The sequence below is a fragment of the Notamacropus eugenii genome, chromosome 1 (genome assembly GCF_028372415.1).
Source record: "Notamacropus eugenii isolate mMacEug1 chromosome 1, mMacEug1.pri_v2, whole genome shotgun sequence".
Taxonomy (NCBI): Eukaryota; Metazoa; Chordata; class Mammalia; order Diprotodontia; family Macropodidae; genus Notamacropus; species Notamacropus eugenii.
Genome location: NC_092872.1, coordinates 642,262,265 through 642,289,485, shown reverse-complemented (window position 1 = coordinate 642,289,485; position 27,221 = coordinate 642,262,265). Strand labels below are relative to the sequence as shown.

At 41.1% G+C, this 27,221-nt stretch overlaps 1 long non-coding RNA gene across 1 annotated transcript; it reads right to left on the bottom strand.

Annotated features, from left to right (window-relative positions):
• LOC140528057 (uncharacterized) lies at nucleotides 1–27,221 on the bottom strand. Its single transcript, XR_011975045.1, has 3 exons — nucleotides 27,166–27,221; nucleotides 15,404–15,594; nucleotides 1–741 (listed from the first exon to the last, which is right to left on the bottom strand). It is a non-coding gene; the product is annotated as an uncharacterized lncRNA (long non-coding RNA).

The window sequence follows — 27,221 nt, the reverse complement described above, 5'->3', positions numbered from 1 at the left end:
GAAATGGTATGGGTGATGTCTTTTGATTCATGTGTAAATTGGATTTAAGTGAGACAGAGTTACACGAAGTGGGTTTGAGACCCCTTAGTTACCCTGAACCTGGTTTGACCTGTCTGCTGAAATGGTTTACTGGGTTGTGGCTGCTGTGCATGTTGGAGCTTCTTGGATCCACAGGTGAGAGTTAGGTGGAACAGGTGTACACCAAAGATGGAAAAAGCCCTGAAAAGGGCTTGGCAGCCATCACACCAAAGGTACTGATCCTCTCTGAACACACTCTACACCCCCTTGAACATAGCAGGAGTTCAATAGATCCCTTCTCAGTCAATAGATGTTAATTAAATGCCTACTATGAGCCAGGCACTGTGATTAGGGGTGGAGATATAAAGAAAGCCAAAAGGTGGTCTCTTCACTAGGTACTTCACACTCTCAGTGAAGGAGACAATATATAAACATGAACAAACTTGAGATTTCTTTTGTCGAGGTTGTGAGTTCTGTTTATTAAACCCACAACCTTTTCTGTCTTTCTTTTTCTCTTTCTCTTCTGCATTTGATACCAGTGAACACCTTGAATACTTCTTAAAGCTCTGTCTTCTCCTTGTATCAGTGACGCTGTTTCAGGTTCTCTTCCTTACTCACTAATTGGCCTTTCTCTGTCAACTCTTCCTTTGCCCTCTATTCATCAGTGCTCTCCAGGGTTCTGACCATTTCTAGACACCACATTTTGGAAAGGACATTGATAACCTGGAGGGTTGCAGAAGACAGTTATAACTGGAATGGTGAAAGGCCATAAATTGACATATAAGAAATTGACATATAAGAACATTTATTCCAGAGAAAGGAAGACTAAAGGGAGAACATAAAAGTTGTCTTCAAATATTTGAAAAGATGGAATGAGGAAAGGGTATTATAATTATTGTTTGATCCCAGAGGCCAGAGATAGGAGCAGTGGCTATAAATTGAAAAGAGGTAAATTAAGGCTTTGATGGAAAGAATTTCCTAACAATTAGAGCTTACAAAATGAGCTGTCTTCAGGGTTTTGGGGATTCCCCTTACGGAAGGAGGTCTTCAAACAAAGTCTAAATGACTGTTTACTAAATATGTTGTGAAGTTACTTATGTTTCATGGATCCCTAGCTGACCGGTGAACCCCTTTTCAGAATAGTTTTTAAATGCATAATATTTCTTAAAATGTAGGATTACAAAGGAAATCAATTATATCGAAAAGCAACTATAAAAATATTTTTAGGACAAACAAATTTCACAATCCCTAGGTTAAGAATCCCTGAGATAGAGGAATTTCTTTTTTTCACTTATAGCTTGGTCTAGATGGCCCTGAGGTCCCTTCTAACTCTGAAATTGTATAATTCTTGACTTTCTCTTTTCCCTGGAACTCTCTATCTGTCTGTTTGCCTCTCTATTGCACTGCCTATGTATCTCCCTCACTTGGAAATCTCATCTACTCTCAGAACTTCAGTTAGGTATATACAGATGATTCCCAAATCTTTGTCTCCAACCCTGCCTTCTCTCTTGAGATCCAGATGGACATTTACAACTACCTACCCAAAACATCTCCATTTGGGTATTCTGACAGCACTGCCCATTTAACAATATTCAGTGGTCATTCACACATGACCCCACTACTTATTGTCATGAAAGCTTTGGCCTGGTCTGGTTTCCTTTCTGGACACCTTTGTCCCTTCTTAGTAAGCTATGGCCCTGCCCTTTTTCAGACTGACCACACTTGGGACAGACTTTGTACCGTCACCTGATTGGCATTAGACCTACTGCAGCTCAGAACTCCTAAACTCAATCAACTCCTGGCCACATTTAACATAGCCCAAACTACATTCAATTTTTTCCCTTTCTAAGCTAGGTGCTTGGAATTCTTTTACTCTCAATAGCTTCTGTATCTTCTGCACTATAACTTCCAACCTCATTGGACTGAAGCTGCTCTCCTCAAAATTACTGATGATCCCACAGTGGCTAAGTCAAATGATCTTTTTTCAGTCCTCATCCTTCTTGAACTCTTTGCACAGTTGATCACTATCTCCTCCTGAATATTCCCTCCTCTCTAAGTCTTTGTAACATTCTTCTCTACTGGTTTTCCTCCTACTAGTCTAACTGCTCCTTCTCACCCTCTTTTATTGGATTATCATCCATGTCACACCAACTAATCATGAAGGTTCTCAAGGCTCCACCCTGGACCTTCTCTTCTCCTTCTATATGATCTTGCTTAATGTTCCTCATCAGCTTCCATGGGTTCAATGATTATCTCTATGCAGATGATTCCCAGACCTACATATCAGGCCTTAATCTCTCTCATGATCTATAGTCCAGCAGAATCAAATATCTTGAATTGAGTTCCATCTCAAACTCAACATGTCCAAAACAGAACTCATTATCTTTTGTCTCCTCTCTTTCCAGCTTCCCTAATATTGTTAAGAACAATCATAGTCCCAGGTCACCAGATCTAAAGCCTTGAGATCATCCTCAAATCTTTATTTGTATTCACCCCATGTAGTCAATTTGTTGTCAAATCTATCCACCTTTACAATATCTTGGGTATCTGTCCCCCTCTATGTACTCAGACCCAACCTAAAACAAGCCCTTATTAACCTTCCTTATTAGTCTTCCTGCCTCAAGTATCTGGCCATTCCAATCTGTCTTCCACTTAGCTGCCAAAGTGATTTTCCTAATGGGCCAGTCTGACCACTACCTCTACCACCATCCCCTAGTCAGTAAGCTCCAAGGACCTTCTGTTACCTTCAGGATCAAATATAATTCCCCTATTTGTCTTTTAAAGCTCTTCAAAACCCAACCCCAAACAATCTTATTAGCCTTATCACAAATTACTTCTCCTTCCCACATTCTAGAGTCCAACCAGGCTGGCAAACTGGCCTTCTTCCTGGCCCTCCCGCACATTGCTATGCTTTTGCACTGCAATCTCATGTGCCTCAAATGAGTTTTCACCTCACAGAATCTCGTTTCCTTCAAGCACAACCTGCTATATGAAACCTTTCCTGATCCTCCAACGGCTAGTGCCCTCCCTCCATAAATTTGTTGTTGTTCAGTTGCTTCAGGATGTCCAATCCCATTTTGCGGTTCTCTTGGCAAAGATACTGGAGTGGTTTGCCATTTCCTTCTCCAGCTCATTTTACAGATGAAGAAAACTGAGGCAAACAGGCTGAAGTGACTTGCCCAGCATCACACAGCTAGGAAGTATCTGAGATCATATTTGAACTCAAGAAAATGAATCTTCCTGACTCCAGCCCCAAAGCTCTATCTGTTGCACCACCTAACTGCTCTTACATAAATGACACTATATTTATTTTGATATTATTCTGTATGTATTTATATACGTATTTGTTATCTCCCTTGAGAGATTATAAACTCCTCAAGAACAGAGACTTTAATTTTTGTCTTTGTATTACCAGTACCTAGCACAATGCCTACCCTATGGTATAGATAGGTGTTTAATAGGTGCTCGCCAACTGATTACCTACATCTAGGGCTAACACTGGTCTTAGGTTTTCTTGGAAATCTGTATCTTGGGGGGATCTCAAGTACATTTTCTTCCAGTAGGTGCCTGTGTTCCCATAGCTAGAAAATAAAAGCTTCAGAAAGAGATAAATAAGAGATGGGGTGGATGAGGGGTGGGAGTGGGAAGGTTGTGGCACAAATTAATTGTGCAGCTGATAATAGTAATTAACATTGATATAGCACTCTAAGATATACAAAGCATTTTACATATACAATATTATCTAATCCTCCCCACAACCCTGTGAGATAGGGGCCATAGGTTTCATTACCATTTTACAGATGAGGAAACTGAAACACAGATAATTTATTTGACTTTCCCAGGGTCACATAGCTATTGTCCGGAGTAGATCTAAACTTAAGTCTTCCTGACTCTGAAATTTGTCACTCTGATACCACCTACCTTCCCTGGTGCAAATGGTAGAAATGTACAATTTCTGCAGGTTTAGTGAGTTGAGAAAACTGTATTTAGCATTGTGAATTTGTTGCGGTTTTTACAACAGAAGAGGGATGGTTACTACAAAGTCAGTGCTGAGCCCAAAGGAGAGACTCTGTGGGTGGAGTAACAAGGAGCTAACTACTGGGTTTCCAGTCAGATGTGAGTGTAGTTCAGAGTGCCAAAATCTCTTCCAGAGAAGTTTGCTTTTGTTGTTTGGATAACCAACAGCATGCTTCCCATCACAATATCCCTGAGGAGTTTCTGCAGAGTTCCAGAGAGATCAATTATGAAGTATTAACTGGGAGCCAAGCCCAGACATGTCATTAAGGGATTCAGTGGAAGGGTTGGTTATTTAGCCTTCAGAGAAGCATCTGAGTTGTATTGAATGCAAGCCCACTGAGAATAATCTAGAATTTGCTTTTTTTTCCTACTTTAACTTGCGAAAACACACCGAGAAACGGATATATCCAGTGCCTGGCACATAGTAAGAAATTTAATAAATGCTTGTTGACTGACATAGCCAGTATTTGTAACTATTGTTGGAATCTAGCTGTGGGTGGTACAAGTTCAGGTACTTAAAATGTCCCCTAGGACTAAAAACACGTCAGCTGCCTGCTTTTCTGATATCTGGCTTAAAACAACAACAGCGAAAAACAAAGACAAAGTTTTTCATATTTCAATAAAAAGATACAGCTTAATGTGAGTAACCTCCCACCCACCCAGATAATTCTGTGACTTATATCCCTAATAAGTTAAAAAAGAGAAATATCAAGTCCTTAGCTGAGGTCAAGGTTTTGTAATTAGGAGAAGACGTCATATAGGCAGAAATACCCAGAAAGGAAAGGCTGAGAGATCTGAAAAAAAGCAACTATTTCTTGACAATTTTGCCAAAACTGAGTCTTGCATGGGCACCCACATGAGAGGGACCTGAACATAGTGGATAGTGTTGGACCCAGGAACACCTGGGTTCTAATTCTGCCTCTAATATTTCCTGGCTATGTGGCAATGGGTGAATCATTTAATTAATTTCTGCCTCAGTTGCTTTAATTATAAAATAAGGATGATAATAGTATTGACCTCCCAAGGTCAATCTCAAGGATCAAATGAGGTATTTATAAAGTGTTTAGCAGAGTTCCTGGCACATAGTAAGTGATGGGGTGCTTGGGTGCATGTACTTGGGCCCCAAATTCTAAAATCACATTTCTCTTTAAAAATCATATTTCTCCCTAGCCTCCAAGTACTATCTCAGGTAGTTTCTCCCCAGCCCAAGGACACAGTTGCCCTAGCAACAACTTTCCTTCCTGCTATAGTAGCCAGCTGCACCCATGGAACTCATTAGTTTGAACCAGGTCTGTACTGGCTTAACAGGTCATCACGACATTTACTACGCACTGACTAATCATATGTATCCTAGACTTAGACATACCTGGACTCCCTTACATTAATCTTGTCTAACAAGACATTGACAAGAGAAGCTTGGATTTTCCTGGTCAGCCCTGACTGTTGGTTGGCTTAGTGACACTTCAGGCCTAAAACCACCCCTCCAGGTAGCCCCTGCCATGGGCTATTTTCCAATGAATTTTGGGCAAAATACTTGCGCAGTAGATAGCAAAAGTGCATGTTCCTTTAAGAACTGACCACTCCTTAATCACTCCCTAATCCCATCCCCAAACACCTAATTAGCATATTTGGCACAAGTAATACTATAGAATATCCTGTGTAAACTTTCCCTGTAGCCCTTCAAGGTTGCAGGTTCCCTAGGAACTCTTGCCCATTGAAAAGCGTATTAAATCTTTACCTTGACTTCACAATGCTTGAGTTCATGAATTCTTCTCCAGTCGACCTGTCCCTGGCACCTGCTCTTTGTGGGGGTCTCATAGCCCCTTTCTTGCCCTCATCTTAAGCACTATATAAATGTTAGCTATTATTATTTACATAGTCAGTTGAATGAACCATTGTTTAAGGGAGAAGAGGAAGGATAGATGACTTAATTATCCCAGAATTTTTTAACAGACACAAAGTCTCTTAGAGTTGGAAGAGACCTTAGATATTATCTAGTCCAACTCCCTCATTGTACAGATGAGGAAACTGAGGCCTAGAGAAGAATATTACTTGCCCAAGACTCCAAATGTGGTAAATATCAAAGTCAGAATTCAAATCCAGGTTTTTACTCTGTAAATCCAATGATCCTTCCACTATACCTTGCCTTGTCTCCAATATCCCATGTTCTAGATGGAGAGAATGAAGCCTAGAACAACTCATACACTTGCCCAGTACTTCACAGCTAACTCCGGACAGGCCTGTGACAGGAACCTAGGTCTCTAGTCTTCCAGGCAGTAGGATCCTTCATTTTCTATCGTCCTTTTATGCTGTCACTAATATGAATCTATTAGATTAGGTGCAGATGGGGAACCCTCCCTCAGTTTCTATCCTATTCTCTGCCCTTGCTACTGATTTTCTTGCCCCTGCCCCCAACAGAAACAGCAAAAGGGATTAAGACCCAGTGAGAAGCTGCCTAGCTGTCCCAGTGGCCTTGAATGGACCTCTGCAGCTGTGTGCTTAGATAGGGGAAATGGATAGTGAGAGAAAGGGCATTTGAATGAGTGGTTAGACAGTTGTGGGTAAATGGCAGGGATACTGAGGAAGATGCTCCATTGCTTGGCACCACTCTTCAAATCTGGCCTCAGACACTTTCTAGCTGTGTGACCCTGGGCAAGTCACTTCACCCTCTTTGCCTCAGTTTCCTCATCTGTAAAATGAGCTAGAGAAGGACATGGCAAACCAGTCCAGTATCTTTGCCAAGAAAACTCCAAATGGGGTCACAAAGAACAGGACATGATTGAACAAATACTCTCTCCCACTCCTACCATGAGCACAACAGATTACCACATTGCCTGTTGGGAAGGACTCACAGAGAACTCACTGACCTAAGGAACATGTTTGGGGGACACAAAATAGGAAACATGGTTGTGGCACACTTGTGGAAGGTCCAAGGTGTCACGCCTCTGAAATATTAGAAATTCACTATTCTCTGGTAAAGATATAACTGTTTTCTGGTAGATATCATGTTGTTGCTTGGTGAGTTACTCTCTACAGCCATCTGCTGGTCTTGGTCCTCTTCTTAGTTCATAGAATGGCTAGAAAACCTCTCCCTGAAAAGGGTTATCTGATTTTTTTTTTTTCACTGAACAGAAGGAGTCATCCTACCTAGTCAGAGTTCCCAAAAGTTAGCAGAATGCCTCAGGCTAAGATTACATCTATTCTTTTAACTGTCCTTTTTTTAATGCTGATTTGAGGTCCCTGATCCCAGACAACTATCTAACTTGAGATTAGAAAGTTCCTTTGAACCCCCATTTGACTGTTGATCTTGAGTTTGTCCCAGAAAAAAAGCTGTTTTGCCACTAAAAAAACTGAACAGGAACTATATGAATGCTAGAGTCCCAAGGTGACCCCTAGTCCCAATATTCTCTTTGATTGGCATGCAAATGAAGCCAGGTGAATACTGGCAAGGTGCACATTCCTTCTTTTATCATATAACTCTACTGGCAACACATCTCCTGACTTATGGGCCATATTTTGACCAGCACAAAGCCTTACTAATCTCCTTACATTGTTAATTATTTCAGAAACCATTTACATAGTACATACTCTGTGAAAGTCACTGTGTTAAACACTGAGGAGGTAGAGGTGAATGGCACAGCTCTTGCCTCAAAGAGTTTATATACATCTATCAGGGGGGCTGAAGTATGCACAAAATATAAAATAAAATGAGTCAAGAACAAATAAATATTACAAAGGGCTATAAGAGTTCAAAGGAGGGAGAGTTTACTGCTGGCTGTCTTAAGGGGTTTATAGAAGGTTTCACGGAGTAGGTAGCCTTTGAGATGACACTTGAAGGATTTCAATTAAGTGGAAATATTGATGTTTGGAAAAGAGTAAAGAGTCTAGTTTGGCTTTGAAACAAAGGATACATGGGATAATATGTTATAAGCCTAGGAAGGTAGGTTGTTGTCAGATTATGAATGCTAAATGGACAGTTAGGTGGCAAAGTGGAGAGAGAGAGTTGGGCTTGGAATCAGGAAGACCTGATTCAAATCCTGCCTCAGACATTTAGCTAGCTTTGTGACCCTGGTCAAGTCATTTAACCCTATTTGCCTCAGTTTCCTCATCTATCAAAATGAGCTGGATAAGGAAATGGCAAACCACTCCAGTATCTCTTCCAAGAAAACCCCAAATGGGGTCACAAAAAGCTGAACATGACTGAAAAACAACAAGTTGAATGTCAAAATGAGTAATAAAGAAGGAAGAAGCCCCTATCTTCCTTTTCAACCCAATTCCTAAGAGAAGTGGATGCTATTCATAGAAAACCTCAAGCTTGGAGCATAATTAAGATCTTTAGTCATGAAAAGTCATCTGAATTTCAATTTGAAAGCTTCTGAGCTGACATCTAGCTGACATTTTAAAATGCACGTTCATCAAGAGTGATCCTGGAGGCTGATGAAATATGTTGCACCTTGGTCCTTTCAGACACAGCCTGACAATGTTTACTTGTTATTCTAAATCTGCTTTTGAAATATCCCAGTGCAGCTGAGTCACTTAAATGCCAAGGGTTTTTTCATTAATGGAGAGTAACATAATCAAGCTTAAGCAGCCAGAAGTAGCAATATTTAACAGCATTCACAGGGAATCAGGGGAATTAAATACTGCATTTGTTTTTATCCATCCTAGTTTTTTTTTTTTTTCCAGCAGGAGTTCTTAACCTTTTTCAGGGTTCACAGACCCCTTTGGCAGTCTGGTAAAACTTACTTAAGAATTTCTTCTTAATATGATGTTTTTAAATTCAGAAAATAAAATACATAGGATTGCAAAAGAAACCAAAGATTAATAAAAATGAAGATGTAATTTTTTTCAAATCTAAGTTCATAGAGTCCCTAAAAATCAAAGAACCCCTGGATCATAGCTATAAAGATACATGAATTAAAAGACTGACACGGACCCATCAAACTGTCCAGGCATTTTATGCCTTCTTCTCCAAATCTATCAAGTTGGCCCCATGGTGCTCTGGGTTTCCACTATAGAATAATGATGTAATAATGATGTAGTCAGATACATGAAGATTTAGGTAGGCTTCCACGGCCTCTTTGTATGGAAGCTTTGGAAGGGGGTTTGTGCTCTATACTCCAGCCTTTTAATCAGAGGAACATCAGCACTGAGGGTCCTAATAGAGTATGAGTACCAAAGCTGATGCAATCTCATGATGATGAGTTTCTTGGCAATGAGCATTTCTGGGGGAAGGATGATGACAGTAGAGTCAAACCAAAGAAGAACAGTTGGAGGGAAATAAAGAGAAAAAAAAAAACCCTTCCACAATGCCAATATAGTCCCCATCCCCACCCCCATTATTTTTTTCCTATGATGGCTTGACCAGGCCTCAAGCAAAAGATTCTTGTAACACAACTCTTCCCCTCGCTTTTTTGGGATAAAAGTTAATGGCCAATAATTGAGGGATCTTTCCTGTAGAGGGTTCCCATAATTTGTCTCTAATTATCTCTGTAGTTACCTCCTGAAGGATTAAGAAGTTTTTCTTTTTCCCTCTAGTCTGAAGTCTTGGCTCTCTGAATTCTTCCTTTGCAACCTCCCTGTCTAAGGTGCTCTGGTAGTTTGGCTTCTGGGACTGAGTATTAGATCTGACATCAGAAAGACCTAAACTCTAACATCATTTCTGATGCCAATAACTATGGAGACAGAACCTAACCTCTCCAAGCCTTATTTCTATCATCTGTAAAATGAGAGTCATTATATGTGCGGTACCTACCTCACAGAACCACACTGGAGCTTGGAATGCAAAATAATGCGTCAAGTGTTTTGGAAACTTTAAAGCGTTAGATCAACATCACTTATAGTAATACCTGAGGTCCCAAATCTGCTGTTAAAGGAATGTTGAGGCACCAGCGTGATACAGAGAGGGTAGGAATGGGTAACAAGAATGTTGCAAGTGTTTTCAAAGAGATTTCTCATACTTTATCTCTCTTAATCTCCATAATAGCCCTACCAGGGAGGTTGCAGGTACAGTGGACTATAAATGAGGAAGCAGAAGGTCACTGAATGTGAAATGACCTGCTCAAAGACTCATAAGGCTAGTTTGTGGTGGAATTGGGACTAGAAACAGATCTCTTTGCTTATTCTCTAAATTCACCAACTCTGCACTTTCACCTCTGTTCTTTCCATACAACTGAGTCACAGGGAAAGGGCTTGATCTTTTTGTTGAGTGTCAATAGCAGACTTTAGTACAAGAAATCAAAAATGCCAAACCCAGATCGTCAAGCAAAGGACATTTCCATATGTTAGATAATCTCTTGGCCATGTCAGAATCACCTCAGACCAATGGCTCCAAGTTCAAAGGGAAAAATCAATGTCATTTAATGAATTATTCGTGTTTTTGAGAGCTGAGTCAACCACACTGGTTTTGGGGGCTCTGTGGATAGTTGGGCATTGTAAAAGATTTCAGGACGGAACATTTGGCACAAAGAGTCTAAGATGGGTACCAATGGATCTTGGTGTCTTTAGAGGACCCTCCATGTTGTCCATGTGTTTCTTAAGCATATCCTTTTGGGCTATGACCTGGCAGCAGTCTAAATACCAGTGACCAAAGGAAATATATTAAAGAAGGATACAAATAGTCTTCCTCCAGCCTGCCCAAACCCACCTGCCTATTTGCTTGGAGATTTGTCTTTGGAAATAAGCTTAGGAAAATAAATATATAAGCAGGTCACTTAACCTTCTGGAGACCCATCTATAAAATACAGAGTTGGACCAGATAACCTCTGAGATCCCTTTCTAGCTCTTCATTTATGATCCCATGGTCCAGCTAGTTGACATGGTGAATAGAATATTGGACCTGGACTCAGGAAGACTCAAGTTCAAGTCTTGCACCAGATACTCCCTAACTGCGTAACCCAGGGCAAGTCCCTTAACTACTATCTGCCTCATTTTTACCATACGCAAAAGAGGGACAATAACAGCATGGGCTTCACGGGCTCCTGTGAGTATACAATGAGGCAGTATCTCTAAAGTGCTTTGCAAACCTTAAAGTGCTAAATAAGGCCAGCTATTCTTCTTCAAGCCCCATGATGTCAGAGAAGCAATCCTCATGTTTGGGAAGCCTATGCTATCAGTCCGACCCTGACTGACTCACATGCTTTAGCTTCCTTCCCATAAGGCCTGTGGTGGGAATTACCACTGGCATCTAGCCTAGTCATTGCAGGATCTTGCTGGAGCCTGTGTTCTGTCCCTCTTAGAAACAAACAAACAACAACAAAGAAAACCAAAGTATGCTTTCCCCTAGACTTGTCACATTCTGTACCCAACTTATGCAACTATACCTTGCGGGGGTGGGAGGGGAGTGAAGACCACCAGTATTTTAGGGCAGTGGAGTTTGATTTTTTCAAATGTAGTAGATGTGGGACTCCTTGGAATCAAGTACAATGAGGGACAAATAAAAAAAGTCAAAGAATTGGCATTTTAGGACTGTAGAGTGAATTACTCAAATGGAGGGCCCAGGGGGGATTTATGAATGAGCTTCCTCATCCTAGCTGGTTGTTCTTAAGCCAGTACTTCTCTCCTTGGGCTATTGGGTCATTCAGACAGACTGCCCACAGGGATCACAGATCTGCCAAAGATGCCATGGAGGCTGGAACCAGGGAACCTAGAATGAGTGTTTGCAGTGTTGACACTTGCAAGATGGATTATTGACCTTGGGCATGTTTTTGTTTTGGTGGCAAGAGGACAGGAAGCATGTTTTGTGTGTTTGGGGAATGGCATAGGGCCATTGGCTACCAGGTAATATAGTGGGTAGAGTAGTTGGCTTGGAGCTGGGAAGATGAGTTCAAATCCAGTCTCAGACTCTTACTAGCTGTGTGACTCTGGGTAAGTCACTTAACTTCTGTTTGCCTCAGTTTCCTCATCTCTAAAATGGGGATAATGATGATAATCTCAGCACCTACCTTCCAGGGTTTTTGTAAGAATCAAATGAGATAATAATAGTAAAGTAACTGGCACATAGTAAATGCTATATAAATATTGTTATTATTATTGTAGTGGCAAGGGATGTATGATGGGACAGAAATGTATGTTAGGCAGTGCCTTGAGCTGTTCTACTTAATAACAGCAAGCTAGCATTTATGTAGCTTTTTAAGCCTTGCCAAGAACTTTACATATGTTTTCTCATTTGATCCTCACAACCCTATGGGGTAGGAACTATAATTATCCTAATTTATAGATGAGGAAATGAAGGCCTAGAAAAGTTAGGTGACTTGCCTAGGCTCACACAGCTAATAAGTGTCTGAGGTAGGATTAGAACTCAAGTCTTCCTGACTTCAAGTCCAGTGCTCTACTGACTATGCCCCCATCTGCCTACATTTCCCCACTCAGTTCAGATTCTCCCACTTCAGACCTGTAACATATTGACTGTGTCTCTGGTGGCTCTCAGATGCATTCTGCCCTCACATAGGGACTTCAATAAGTATAGATTGTTTTAAAAGATGAGCTTCTGGCTTTTTGAAAGTTAGGTCCACATTTTCAACCACCAATGTGGATATAGGTGTTCCTCAACAGAGAGCTAAGCTGACTTGCTGGGGACCTGAGAATCTTTTAGGAGTCAGATTCTTATAGTTGTTGATATCAGTAAGAGATGAGTGGGTCGACCAAATTTGGCTGAAAATGAGAAATATCCTTACATGATCCTAGAGTGGTTCCAATTCTTATCTTCAGCAGATGAGTCAGTGATGGGGAAGTGTGTTTATAGGTAAAGGTCTTCCCATGCACAGAGACACTTTTTACATACTGTTTACTACAAAGCTCAGATAGGGTTGTTACTATCTGGCAAAAGCCTACAGAGAGAGATGTACTATTGGCAGAACCAAGATGGCAGAGTAAAGGCAGGGACTTACCTGAGCTTTCCCTCCAACCCCTCCAAATACCTTTAAATAATGACTCTAAACGAATTCTAGAGCAGTATAATCCTCCAAAAAATGGAGTGAAACAATTTTCCAGCCCAAGACAACTCAGAAGTTCAGCAGGAAAGGTCTGTTGCACCAGGGTGAGAGAGGAGCACAGTCCAGCACAGGTCACACACAGAACAGCAGTAGTAGGCCTTGGGATGATTGGATCATTGGCAGCAGTGGTGGTTGCCAGACATCTCAGTCCATAGATGGTAAGGGGATTGGACAATAGGTCCAAAGATTTACTGGGGGCCCATGGCTGGTACCAGGGGCAGGATTCTGTTGCATTGACTATATTTGGATCTGGGTCAAAGTCCTGGGTCTTGGTTCCAGTGATAGGAGGACCACTAGCACAGCAGAGCTTACAGCCACAGGGGAGCAGGGACCCTGGTCAAAATTCCATAGTTGAAAAGCGTGCTTATGGTCACTCACAAACCAGTGCACAGTACAGGAGAATAATAAACACTCCTCTTCCTAGATCATAATACCTTGGGAGAGCCAAAAACTTACAAGTCCTCAGAATTAGCCCTGAAAACAGCTGTACAAAACCCTTTAAGCTTGGGACAGTACCCCCTCCATTTGGGAAGCAGAGCCCCACACTAGCATAGAGTTAAAAGTCAAGAAATAGACTGGAAAACAAGCATACAACAGAAAAAGATTCAGACCATAGAAAGTTACTGTGGTGACAAAAAAGATCAAAACATACGCTCAGAAGAAGACAACAAAGTCAAAATTCCTGCAGCCAAAGTCTCAAAAAAAAAAAAAAAAAAGAATTGGTCTCTGGCCACAGATGGGCTGAAGAAGAATTTTAAAAATCAAGCAAGAAAAATAGAGGAAAAATTGGGAAGAGAAATGAAAGTCATGATAAAGAAAAAAGAGCTTAGACATCATCTTTCAACAGGAAAACTGCCCTTATATTCTAGAACCAGAAAGTAAAATAGAAATTGAAAGAATTCACCAATCACCTCCTGAAAGATATCCCAAAATGAAAACTCCAAAGAATATTATAGCTGAATTCCAGACCTCCCAAATCAAGGAGAAAATACTCCAAGCAATCAAAAAAGAAATAATTCAAATATAATGGAACCACAGTCAGGATAACACAAAATTTAACAGTTTCTACATTAAAGGATTAGAGGGCTTGGAATAAGATATTTCACAGGGTCAAAGAGCTAGGATCCTGGCCAAGAATCACCTACTCAACAAAACTGAGTATAATCCTTCAGGGGCAAAAATGGATAGTCAAAGAAATAGAGGACTTTCAAGCATCGCTGATGAAGACACCAGAGCTGAATGGAAAATTTGGCTTTCTTATACAAAATGCAAAAGAAGCATAAAAAGGTAAACAGTAGGAGGAAATCATAAGGGATTTGATAAGATTAAACTGTTTATATTCCTACATGGAAAAATGATATTTATAACTCCTAAAAGCTTTTACAATATTGGGGCAGTTAGAAGAAGTCTACATAGAAAGCAGATGCGTGAGTTGAATGAATGTATGATTATCTAAAAAAAATAAAATTAAGGGATGAGAAGTAAGACTGCACTGGAAGAAGAGGAAAGAGAGAGGTAGAATGAGATAAATTATCTGACATAAAAGAGGTCTGAAAGAGATTTTACAAAGAGGGGGAAATGGAGGAAGTGGGGAGGGAAACATATGAACTTTACTCTCATTAGAATTGGCTCAAGGAGGGAATAATATGCACACTCAGTTGTGTGTAGAAATCTATATTACCATAGAGAAAAGCAGGAAGGGAAAAGGATAAAAGAAGGTAGGTTGGGAGAGTTGATAGAAAGGAGGGCAGTTTGGGGGAAGTAAAGTTAGAAACAAAATACTTTTGAAATGAACAGGGTAAAAGGGGAGAGAAAGTAGAATAATGGGGGAAAATAGGATGGAGGGAAATACATAATTGGTAATCATTACTGTGATTTTTTACTTTACTGTAAATTTTTTTTACATTGAGTATCTCTGATAAAGACTTTATTTCTTAAACATATAGAAAACTGAGTCAAATTTTAGCCACTCCTCAACTGATAAATGGTCAAAGGACATGAACAGGCAGTTTTCAGACAAAGTAATCAAAGCTACCTATGGTCATATAAAAAAATGCTCTGTCACTATTGATGAGAGAAGTGCAAATTAAAACTACTCTGAGCTACTACCTTATACCTGTCAGATTAGCTAATATGATAGAAAAGGAAAATGACAAATGTTGGAGGGGATGTGGGAAAAAGTTTGGATTGGAGAAGTTATATACTGATTCAACCATTCTGGAGAGCAATTTGGAACTATGCCCAAAGGCTATAAAACCATGAATGCCCTTTGACCAAGCAACACCACCACTAGATCTGTATTCCAAAGAGATAAAAAACAAAAAGGAACACATGTAATTGGGGAAAAATAAAATATTAAGATAAAAAAAACTTACCAAGAGAAATTAGGGTAGAGCAGTTATGTGGGAGGTAGAGCGATGATCTCTCCTCCATCCAGGAATTTGGGAACTGGAGCCTACCTAAGCATTTCTTTGCCAACTACTATTCAGAAGGCCTTGGAGTTGTTCAATGAGTCATTCATTCTGTTGGTAGCTTTACAGAGAGAAAATGTCCCATGGCTTGGAATCTATTTCAATGACATAAAATTAGTTCTCAGTGGTAGGATCCTGGAAGGATTAGATTGTGAGCTCTTTAAGAACAGGAACCATCTTTTGCCTTTCTTTGTAACCCCAGCCTTTAGCACAGTACCTTGCCTATGGTGCTTAAGAAATCTTAATTGACAGGCTGACTGACACTCTTGCCTCTTTTCTTTGGGGTCACCTTACAGGTTTTTTAAAATAATTACTAGTAGTAATACAATAGAAATCATACATCTCATTCACATAGCACTAGAGGCTTCCCTTCAAATTGTCATCTCACTAGATCCTTACTCAAACACTGTGAGTTGGCTAGGGTGTTGTCACCATTTTGCAAATAAGAAAACTGAGACCTAAAGAAATTAAGTGATAAATCAAGAGTTCATGGGAAAAAAATGTATTCCAGTCTACTACTCCTTCCCTAGATCATGAACCTTTGCCCCGTTGTTAATAATGATGGTATAATTTGTGGCCCTTGTTCCCTTCCCTCTAAAGACTCTGGATTCACACAGACCTAGAGGCTGATTCCAAGATCAGCAGAGCATCAGCAGATGAGTGCTTGATACTCTGCTTGACAACCCACATCCTCTCAGTCCATTCTGCTTTCATCAGCTCTAATTATCTCTCTTTGCCTCACTGATCCCACCTGAAGTTGCTCCCTCCACAATAATCTTTTAGAATATTCTGGGTATCCTATGGATATGACCCATTTCTAGTTTCCCTAGAAAACTGAGTAAAAGGGGTCCCCAGTTCTCATATAAGCACTCAAGATATGGTACAAGTAGCAGGTATAGGACAGCCTTTATTTCATGCTACAGAAAATGCAGAGGATGCAAAGGACTCACCAGGAGCCTATAAACAGATACAGAAAACACAAAACATTCCAATAATCCATCAGATCCTCCCAGAAGAGAGCTGAACATGAGATTGCTATTGAGGCAGGCCTTTGGCATGCTTGTGAGTCATTCATACAGAGCTCTACACTGTCCCTTTGTACCACTGTCCTGTGGTTTATATTCCCATGGATGGTAACCATACTTTGGGAGAATGTTGAATCAGCATTCCTTACTCATTAGACTTGCCCTGTCTGAGGAACTAATTGGCTTTCCTCTTCTGGTTCTCAAGTCAACTCCCAAAGCTGATGCCCCCCAGGAAATCTCCCTTTCCTAGCTAGAGTCTACAATTATATTGCTTAGGGAATTCAAACTTCCTCTTCCTCCTCTGTAGTAGGTAGAGTTCACAAACAATGTTCATGAACCACTCTCTCAGGCCACAAACGAACATGTGTCTACTTCTGCCACATGCTTCTGATACAAGTCACCATCAGCTACTTCTACATAGGGAGATATCTGCATGGCCACGGTTTTCCACATCCCCTCCCCACCGCCGCTTGGATGAGTGTTAATCTTTCTTCTTAAAGTCCAAGAGAAAGTAAGAAGGAAACTGTTCTACTGGTTTTTATAGACCATGGATAGAGGCAGTTAGTCCACCATGAGAAGGAAGCCCCAGTCTCTGAAACCCATTCAGTAAGCAGCTAATAGAAATACCCATACTCTAAGTAGTGGGCAGTGGGGTAGGGGTGGAGGTAAGTTGTCCTTCGGGTGCCTTCAGAGGAAGTGGGTTCCCCCTCCTTGGAGGTTGTCAAGCAGAGTATCAGTCACTCATCTGTTGATGTTCTACTAATCTTCTTGGGGGTCAGCCTCCAGTTCTGTATGAATCCAGAGTCTTTAGAAGGAAGGGAGCACGGGTCACAAATTATACCACTGTTATTTCCAGTGGGTCAAAGGTTCATGACTTAAGGAAGGAGTAGTAGACTGGAATACATTTTTCCCCATCAACTCCTGATTTGTCATCTAACTTCTCTGGGCCTCAGTTTTCTCACTTACAAAAATTTTCTCACATCACTTTTTACCTCATTTTACTCCATTTGCCTCAGCCTTCGTTACTTATAATCTTCTGTGATCCTGGGCAAGTAATTTAATCCATGTTTGCCTCACTTTCCTTATCTCTAAAATAAGGATAATGATAGTATACCCTCCAAGGTAATTGTAAAGTTCAAAGCAAAGATAATTACAAAGCACTCTACAAACCTTTTTTGTTGTTTTTCAGTCTATCTGACTCTTGGTGACCTCATCTAGGATTTTCTTAGCAAAGGTACTGGAAGTGGTTTGCCATTTCCTTCTCCATCTCATTTTACAGATGGGCCAGATTTGAACTCAGGAAGATAGGTCTTCCTGACTCCAGGCCCTGCACTCTATCCACTGTGCCACTTAGCTGCCACAGACTTTCATGTATTATATAAGTGCTAGCTATTATTGCTATTATTATCAATTATTATTATCATTACACAGATGAACTGCACTTCAGATTAACGGATATGATGTCTCTTTGGTTATTTCAAAGCCTTGTCCAATCTACTAGCATTTCAATAACAACATCTAGTGGTGTGAAAGCTCAGTAGCTCACCAGGTGGCTCCTTCTGCTGTAGTTCAAAGGAAGTAAGGAAGTTGTGCCTCTTTGTAACCAACAGCCATCAGGTGTAGTTCTACTTTCTGGGGCCAGGCAGCAAAGATCTGATCACTTTTTTATGCAACAACGGCTCAAATAAGATACTGGAAGACAGCCATCATGTCCCCTGTGAGTCTTCTCTTTCCTAGGTATTCCTCTCAAATTGGAAATGCTGTGGCCATCAACAGGGCAGCTTAGTGGTGCAGTGGATGGAGTACTAGGCCCAAAGTCATGAAGACTTGAATTCAAATCTGCCCTCGTTCACTTACTAGCTGATGTGACCTTGGGCAAGTCCCTTAACCCTGTTTGCCTCAGTTTCCTAATCTGTAAAATGAACTAGAGAAGGAAATGACAAACTGCTGCAGTATCCCTGCAAAAAAAACCTGAAATGGGGTCGTGAAGAGTCAGACATGACTGAAATGACTGAACAATGACCATCACCCCAAGGATGGAACCCTGGACCTAGAGTCAGGAAGACCTGAGTTCAAATTTAGGCACTTAATAGCTGTATGACCTTTTACCTCAGTTTCCTGATCTGTAAAATGCTACAATAATAGCATTATCTCCTAGGATTATTAAAGCTTAAAAAGATATTTGTAAAGCACTTAGCACAGTGTCTGACATATAGGAGATGCTTTATAAACGTTACCTATTATTATTATTTGTGTCATTCTCATCAATCAGAAGTTGTCTTGCCCTCCAGAACTCACGTTGTATTGTCTCTGAACTTCCCTTAAGCACATTCTGGGTTTCACTTTGTATTTTGGCCATTCTTTTCCCTCTAGTAGATTTTGAAGGCCAGAAGCATCTCCTTATTACTTTTCTATCCCCCTCAGAGTCCAGCACATAGCCTTCAACAAAGCAGTTATCAAAAAGTTCATTGAAGCTTGCTGAATTCACAGGATCATAGAATTGGAGAATCGGAAGAGATCTCAGTAGCCACTGAGTCCAGCTCACCCAGAAGAAACCCCTTTTCTAATCTGCTTTACCAAGGAAATCCATTTCCTCATTCACTTCATTCCACTTTCAGCAAGTCTGATTATTAGAAAGTTCTTTCTGAATCCTAAAAGGTAGACAATCAGCTGAGAACTGGGAACAGCAAACATGCACACATCTGTTTGAGTGTTTTAAAGACCCAGCATTGACAAGGGTTTAAGAGAGCTAAAGTTGAGTTTGTCTTTTTCAGGCCAAATCTATTTAGAGTTTGAAGATTTTTCCAAAGGTCAGGGCTAGGCCTGCCTGCTTTAGTTTGAAGGATACTGAATGTAAAAGGACAGAACTCCTGTCATGGAGCAGTGTCTAATCAAGGCCCAAATGTGGAGTCAATAAACAATAGTGTATATGGTAGACAGACAGACTTGGAGTCAAGGAGAGCTGAATTTCAACTACCTCTGACATCTACGGGTTGTGTGACCATAGAAAGGCAAATTACTCAAGTTCTCAGCACCATCAGGCAACTCTTTAAGTGTGTTACAGAGAAATTTCTGAGCTACTTTGGAAGAGGTCATTTACATAACAAAAGTATCTACCACTGATGTATTCTCAGAACTGTGCCATACTACCTACCTCCTCCCCATACAATACTTGTAACTCCTCTCCTTTATTAGCATATCCCTCACATACTTCTGTGAACGAGGTAGCATTGTTTCCCAGCTCGACTCTATACTTGCATTTTATAGATGAAGAAACTAAGTAAGTGGTTGAACTCATACTGTAGGTCTTTCCACAATGCCCTGCTTCCTCTCACACACTGACTTCCAAGACTCTGTCCAGCCTTGATCCTATGATCTTGGACAATTCTTTCTTGGTTTTTATTATTCCTTGATATTCCTAGGCAGTGAGGTGGCTCAGTAGATAGAGCCAGAAAGAACTGAATTAAAATTTGGTCTCAGACACTAGTTGTGTGACCCTGGGTAAGTACCTTACCCCTTGTTTAGCTCAATTTCATTATCTGTAAAATGAGCTGGAGAAGGAAATAGTGAACTATTCCAGAATCTTTGCCAATAAAACCCCAAATGTGGTCATGAAAAGTCAGCTATGACTGAAATTATTCCTATAATTCAAACAGCTACTGGCAAGTGAGTGGTGTTATTATGTTGACCCACAGTGCAGGTTTTCTTTGCCTGTGGATAATGTGGGGAATGATTAATTTAGACCCCTAGTTTATTTAGACCCCTGGTTAGTATTATTCAGTTGAGTTTGATTCCATAGGAGCATTGATCATTACTGTTGTGCTTGTCTACCTATATACAATTAGTTAATCTAATGAATCAACTTACTTAACCAATGCCCAAAGAATAAAGGACCAAGCCCTATAAGGTGAGAGGTGACTCAATGGCATGGAAAGTCCCTCAGCTATTTTTTAATTGTACCTCCATCCTTTTCATCCCTTTGCTAGGGAAACAATCCTATGACACTTGATCAACAGGTCCTATGAGTACTAGACCAATGAATGATCCTATCTGGAGATGCCTGTGAATTTATTCCCCCATCTATTGCCTAACATGAGGCCAATGGAAGACCATCAGCTCTGCCCATATTTGGATAGCCTCTCCTGGTAAATCTGTCATAAGCATGAGCTGAAGATTCTCTTGGAAGGTCAAGATATAGGTCTACCAGCCAATGAGACTTTGTGCTTTACTTTGCTTCTTCTGTACCCTCTGTGTATCAAGCACTATAAAACTCATTCATTAAGGAAAAAAGGCCATCTCAGATTGTGAGGGAGATCTGAGGTGCACTTCATTGGAAGGAGCCATGGACCCTTTAATAAAGTGCTATTGGTGCAGGACTTTGCCTCAGTTTCTCTTATTGTATGTTGGGCAATTTTGCCCACAATAACTGAGAACAGCAGAAATAATAGACAATCCATCCAAAACTACTTTCATCTCCAAAAACCTATTATAACAACAAAGTAAATTGTTCATTAAACAGAGGCCAAGTTCTTCAGCAATCTCTGATTCATATGTTGACCACTGGAATCCACTGGGAGCTATGAATATACAGATATTTATAGTTCCTTAATACATGGTCATAATCTTCATGCATGTCTGTCTGGCCAATAAATTGCCTCCTTCAAATGAACTGTAAGTTTCTTGAGAGCAAGAACTGTATTTACTTTCTGTCTTCCCCTACTCACAGTGCCTAGAATAGTGTTCAGTGTATTTCAAGTGCTTATTTCAAGGTACTGATTTACTGATGTATAAGTGCCCAGGCTACAGCAGACAGGATTTTCCATCCCATTTCCATTCCTTCCATTGATTGCCGATCTTCTGGAACAAATGTGGAGTCAAATCAAAGGACCAAGAAATCAAAGGCCATTGTTTTGCCCTTGGTCCCTAGGTTTTCTTCCATGCCAGAAACTCTCTCCCTCCTTTTCTCTGTCTCCTGGCTTCCCTGGTCTCCTTCAAGTCTTAGCTAAAATTCTACTTTCCAAAAGAAGCCTTTCTCTATCCCCCTTTAATGCTTATACTTTCCTTGGAGATTACCTCCAACTTATCCCATATCTGAGGCTGTATTTGAACTCACGTCTTTCTGACTCTAGGCCCAACATTCAATATCTACTCTGTCACCTGGCTACCAAAGCCAGACAAGCCATCTAGTCCAACCCTTTCATTTTACAAATGAAGAACCAAGGTCCAGAATGGTTAAGTGACTTGCCCACAAATTCACAGGATCATAGATTTAGAGCTGGAAGATACCTTAGAGGTCATCTAATCCAACCCTATTGTATAGGTAAGGGTTAAGTGACTTACACATGGCCATACAGGTAGTAATTTATAGAACTAGGATTTGAACTCAGATCCTATGATTCTATTCTTTTTATCATACCACTTCTGCACTCATGTCTGGACTATTGCAATAGCTTGCTGGTTGGACTCCCTACCACAAGTCTGTCCTCACTACAGTCTATCCTCTGACCACATCAACACCTCCCCTTAAGCTCCTACAACTCAGTAAATTCCAGTGGTTCCCTATTACCTCTAGAACCAAATAAAAAATTCTTTATTTGTCATTCAAAGCCTTTTATAACCTGCCCCCATTGCCTTTCCAGTCTTCTTATATCTTATACCTTCCACCCACCTACATGCTCTTTGATGCAGTGACACTGGCCTCCTTGCCTTTCCTGGAACAAGACACTCCATTGCCATTGACTTATTCTGGCCATTTTCACGGGCTGTCTTCCATACCTAGAATGTTCTCTCCACTCATCTCTGCCTCCTGGCCCCTTGGGCCTCTTCCAGTTCCATCTAAAATCTCACCTTCTGCAGGAAGTCTTTCCTGATTCCTCTTAATTCTCGAGCCTTTCCTCTGCCAACTATTTCTCATTTTATCCTGCGTATTGGTACATTGCTGTTTCCATGTTCTCTTGCCATTAGACTGTCAGCTCCTCCAGAGCAAGAACTGACTTTTGACTGCCTTTGTATTCCTGGCACTTAGCACAGCACCCAGCACATAGTAGGCACTTAACAAATATTGACTAATGGACATGTTCCTTGCTCTCTTTTGCCGGGTTCCTTCTGCTGGATCCCTTGAATTCTATTCCAAAAGTATTTAATATTCAGCTTTGTTATTTTGGTAGCATTTCTCCTCTTTCTCAGTTTGAAGCTGCCTGGTCTGAATTGGAAACTATGTGTGTCTTTCTCCTGAAGGATTCTGGGCTCTCCAAAGGCCTGTTTGGGATTGAACCCACCGAACCAGACAGTTGTGCTCTGTACTGGTGCTAAAGTAGGAGGCCTTGACCAATTAGAACTCAAGAGGTTCAGGAAGGGGGAATGGCTGAGATGAACCCTGCAAGTTCCCCAGAGGAGAGGTTCTACAGTCACCCTGGACTGAGAGAGACCCAAGTCAACAAGATGAAAGTCATTCTGCTGCAGAGAGCACAGACCTCTTTGGGGAACCTACAGAGATGTGGCCATGTTATTGGTTCCTGCAGTGTAAGGGTGATCTTTTTCTCCTGTCAATCAGTTGCTCAATCAATTGACAACCCAACACTCGATACTCCCAGGGAAACAAAAAAATGAGAGTATCTGGTTCCTACCCTTTCTAACCAAGGACATTGTCAAAATGCTCCTCCATCCCAAACCAATGAAATATGGTACTGTGTAAATGATGGCTAGAGAACCTGTGCTGGACTTTCTCACTATTGGGTGGCAGATGGGCCAAGGAGGTTTTTGTCCAGGTCTTGCTATAGGAGGGAAGAAAAAAGAATGCCAGAGTATTTCAAGAGAGTACTATAGAACATAAGGCCAAAGGAATGGATTAATAATGGTGGAAATTTATTCACTGTGGCACTCAGAGGAAAAGACCTTTGGGAGCAATAGGACCTTCTCTTGCCCTTCAAAACATACCAAGTAGGCACCTCCTGACTCCAGCTCTCTGTAAGGCAAGCCCCACCTGGCCACTTCACTGAGCAAAGAATGGAGCAGCTGCTTCTTGTTCTTCAGACTATGGGAGAGGAGCCCTACCTATCTTATGTTGTTATTGTTAGTCAGGTCTGACTCTTCATAACCTCATGGTCCCTGGGACCCACTGTCTCTAGGACTTTCTTGACAAAAATACAGGAGTGTTTGCCGTTTCCTTCTCCAGTGGATTAAGGCAAACAGAGGTTAAGTGACTTGAGTCTCGATTTTAATTCAGGTCTTCCTGACTCCAGGCCCAGTACTCTAAACACTGAGCCACCTAGCTGCCTCCTCCCAACCTTCCAGGATGAGTTAATATTGACTTCACTGGCCTGAGGCTGCTCAGCCTACCCCTGAGGTCCTTGCTTCTTTTTCAGAGAGTCCACCATCCTCTTCCCCAACTTGTCAGACTGTGACACCCCATAACACCTTCTTACCTTGCCTCCACTTGAATACTTCTCCTCTTTTATATGCTGCCCTTACTCATTAGACTTTAAGCTCCTTGAGAACTGTTTTTGTTTTTTTTGCTTACCTTATTATTTCCAGTGCTTAACTCAGGGTCTTAATAATAAGTGCTTAATAAATTATCTATCTAATCTAATCTATGTATTTATTTATCTGTTTATCTATCTATCTATCTTTCTGTCTATCTGTCTGTCACTTATGACTCCTTGTGACTAATGTGGATACTGATTCTTGAGGAACAGAAGCACTATTCACCTATTTCCCCCACCAGTGACATTTCTGTAAGTTTTCTCACCTAGCTGTCTTCTCCCCTTGGCACTTCTCTCATTCCCTGGGACCTTCTTACCCTGTAATATTCCTCGATAATGCTGGCCCCCCTTCTCTCATTGATAAATTCCTGTTGGGGTCTTCATTTTGAAGATAGTTTCAGGTTGTTTATGCTTCATTCCCCTCCTAGAGGCAGCTAGAGGCCTAGAGTCAGGAAGACCTGAGTTCAAATCTAGCCTCAAACACTGAATTACTATGTGACCCTGGGCAAATCATTTAAATCAGAGATGGGGAACCTGCAGCCTTAGGGCCACATGTAGCCATCTAGATCTTTCAGTGTGGCCTTCTGACTGAATCCAAACTTCAAAGAACAAATACTTAATCCAAATTTTACAGAATAAATAGGATTTGTAAAATTTGGATTCAATCACAAGGCCACACTGAAGGACCTAGAGGACCGTACGTAGCCTTAAGGCTGCAGGTTCCCCTCCCCTGATGTAACCTCTGCCTGCTTCAGTTTCCCCAACTTTAATATGGGGATCATAATAGCATCTACCTCCCAGGGTTGTTGTGAGGGTCAAGTGAAATCATATTTGTAAAGCACATAGTAGGCACTAAATAAATATTTGTTCCTTTTGCTCCTTTCCCTCTTGTCTGTCGTGACTCTACAGATCTCACCAACTCCACCCCCTCAATAAGAGCCTTCTCTTCTTCCCTGCTTTTCAGCTCCTTTTATGTGCTATCCTCCCTCCACCAGAGGGCTGGTGCTTCTTTATTTTTGCCTTTATTTGTATCCCATCACTTGGCACAGTGCCTGGCACATAGTAGGTTGGTTGTTGTCCTTTATTCTCGAAGAGGACCAAAATGACATCACCATGATAAAGTGTGTCATCATGAAATTTCACCGTGTCTTACTGTGGCTGATCACACCAATACGAGCTCAGAATATTCTACCACAGGTTGGGCACAGATAGTCCATGTGAATATTTGGGGTAGATTGTGCATCCTACGTTTACTTTGTGCTATTTCAATTCTGCTTTGCTTATAGAGCACAGCACCCTTTTAGATGTGGGCATGCCATGCGGAGCGATTTTGTGATAGTGTCTCCTATGGCACATTCAAATCCAAATTTCTTGAGAGAGACCTTGAGAGTGTCCTTGAATTGCCTCTTCTGACCACCATGTGATCGCCTGCCCCATGCTAGTTCTCCAAAAAATAATCTTTTTGGCAGGTGTACATTATGCACTTGAATAATATGGTCAGCCCATCAGAGCTGCACTCTCTGAAGCATAATTTGAATGCTTGGCAGTTCAGCTTGAGCAAGGACTTCACTGTCTGGTACCTTATCCTGCCAGGTGATCCTCAGAATCTTCCTAAGATAGTTCAAATGGAAGTGATTCAGTTTCTTGGCATGGTGCTGGTAGACTGTCCATGTTTCACAGGCATACAACAATGAGGTCAGCACAACAGCTCTGTAGACTTTCAGTTGGGTAGTCAGTCTAATACCTCTTCTCTCCCAAACTTTTCTTCAGAGCCTCTCAAACGCTGAGCTAGCTCTGACAATGTGTGCATCAACCTCATTGTCAATGTGTACATCCCTGGAAAGTACACTACCAAGGTAAGTGAACTTATCCACAGCATTCAAAACTTCTGCATTTGTTGTAACCAATAGTTCCACATATAGATGGTGTGGTGGTGGCTGATGGAGCACCTGTGTTTTCTTAGTGTTAATTATTAGGCCAAAATTAGCACAGGCAGCAGAGAATTGGTCCATACTTTGTTGCATCTCAGCTTCAGAGGCTGCATTGAGTGCACAATCATCTGCAAACAGAAAATCATGCACCAGCACTCCCTCCACTTTGGTCTTGGCTTGTGGCCTTTTCAAATTAAAGAACTTACTGTCAGTATAGTAGTTGATCTTGATGCCTTTATTAAGTGATTACTGACGCATAGTAAACACTCAATAAAGGCTTTTTTCCTATTTTATTTGTCTATCTAAACTCCCCCACTCCACCCCCTCCCATATATTGGGGAAAAGAGTCTAACTCACTAAATCCTGGCTTCTACTTTGACCTAACTCAACCTTTCAATCCTGTGACTTAGGCCCATGGATAATAACAGTCTGATCAAAGTGTAAGGAGGACCCTATGGCTCATAATCCAATAATTTATTATGAGCCATCAAAAGAAAACGTTTAAATGCCCCCTGACTTTAAGGTGGGAACTAAGTACCAGGCAATGAGTTGTGGAAAAAAGGAACAAGTGGCAGAAACAAAAGCCTTCTGCAGGTTTGAAGGCAGATGCCATCCAAATCCTATCTATCCTTCAAAACCTAGCTCCAATCTCACTTTCTTTGTGAAGCTACCTCTGCCTCCCCTCTTATATCTTGTCACTGTCCCCACCTGGCAGTGATCTCTGCCTCTCTAAACTCCTTAAATGCTTATTGCTAATAATACCCTTCCCACAGGGCATCTCCTTGTATCATAGACTTAAAGAGCATGAAGAAACTTTCAAGATGTGGTCCAATTCCTTCTTTTTTACAGATAAGGGAAACTGAGATTTATGGAGGTAAAGTGATTTGGAATTACAGAATTTTGAGTTGGAAGGGACCTCAGATGGAGATCATCTGGTCTCACTTCCTCATTCTTCCCAGGAAGGAACTAAGGACCATTAAGAAAAACTGATCTGGGAGAACTAACTCACCCAGAGTTAGTGGCAAAGGCAGATTAAAACCCACGTCTGTTAACTCCCACCATGTCATTTCCCTTTATTAACTGCCTTATCTCTGTAGTTACCTTTCCATATGTCTATGCCTTGTTTGCCCAATTAGACTCTAGTGTTCTAGAAGATAAGGTCTAGACACTTCTAGGCCTCTCTCAGAGTCTGGACTGGACCTTACAAAATGTAGGTGCTCAATACGTACTTGATCATTGGATTCTTCTATCCTGGAGCTCTGTCTTCAGAGGAAGACATTGGCCT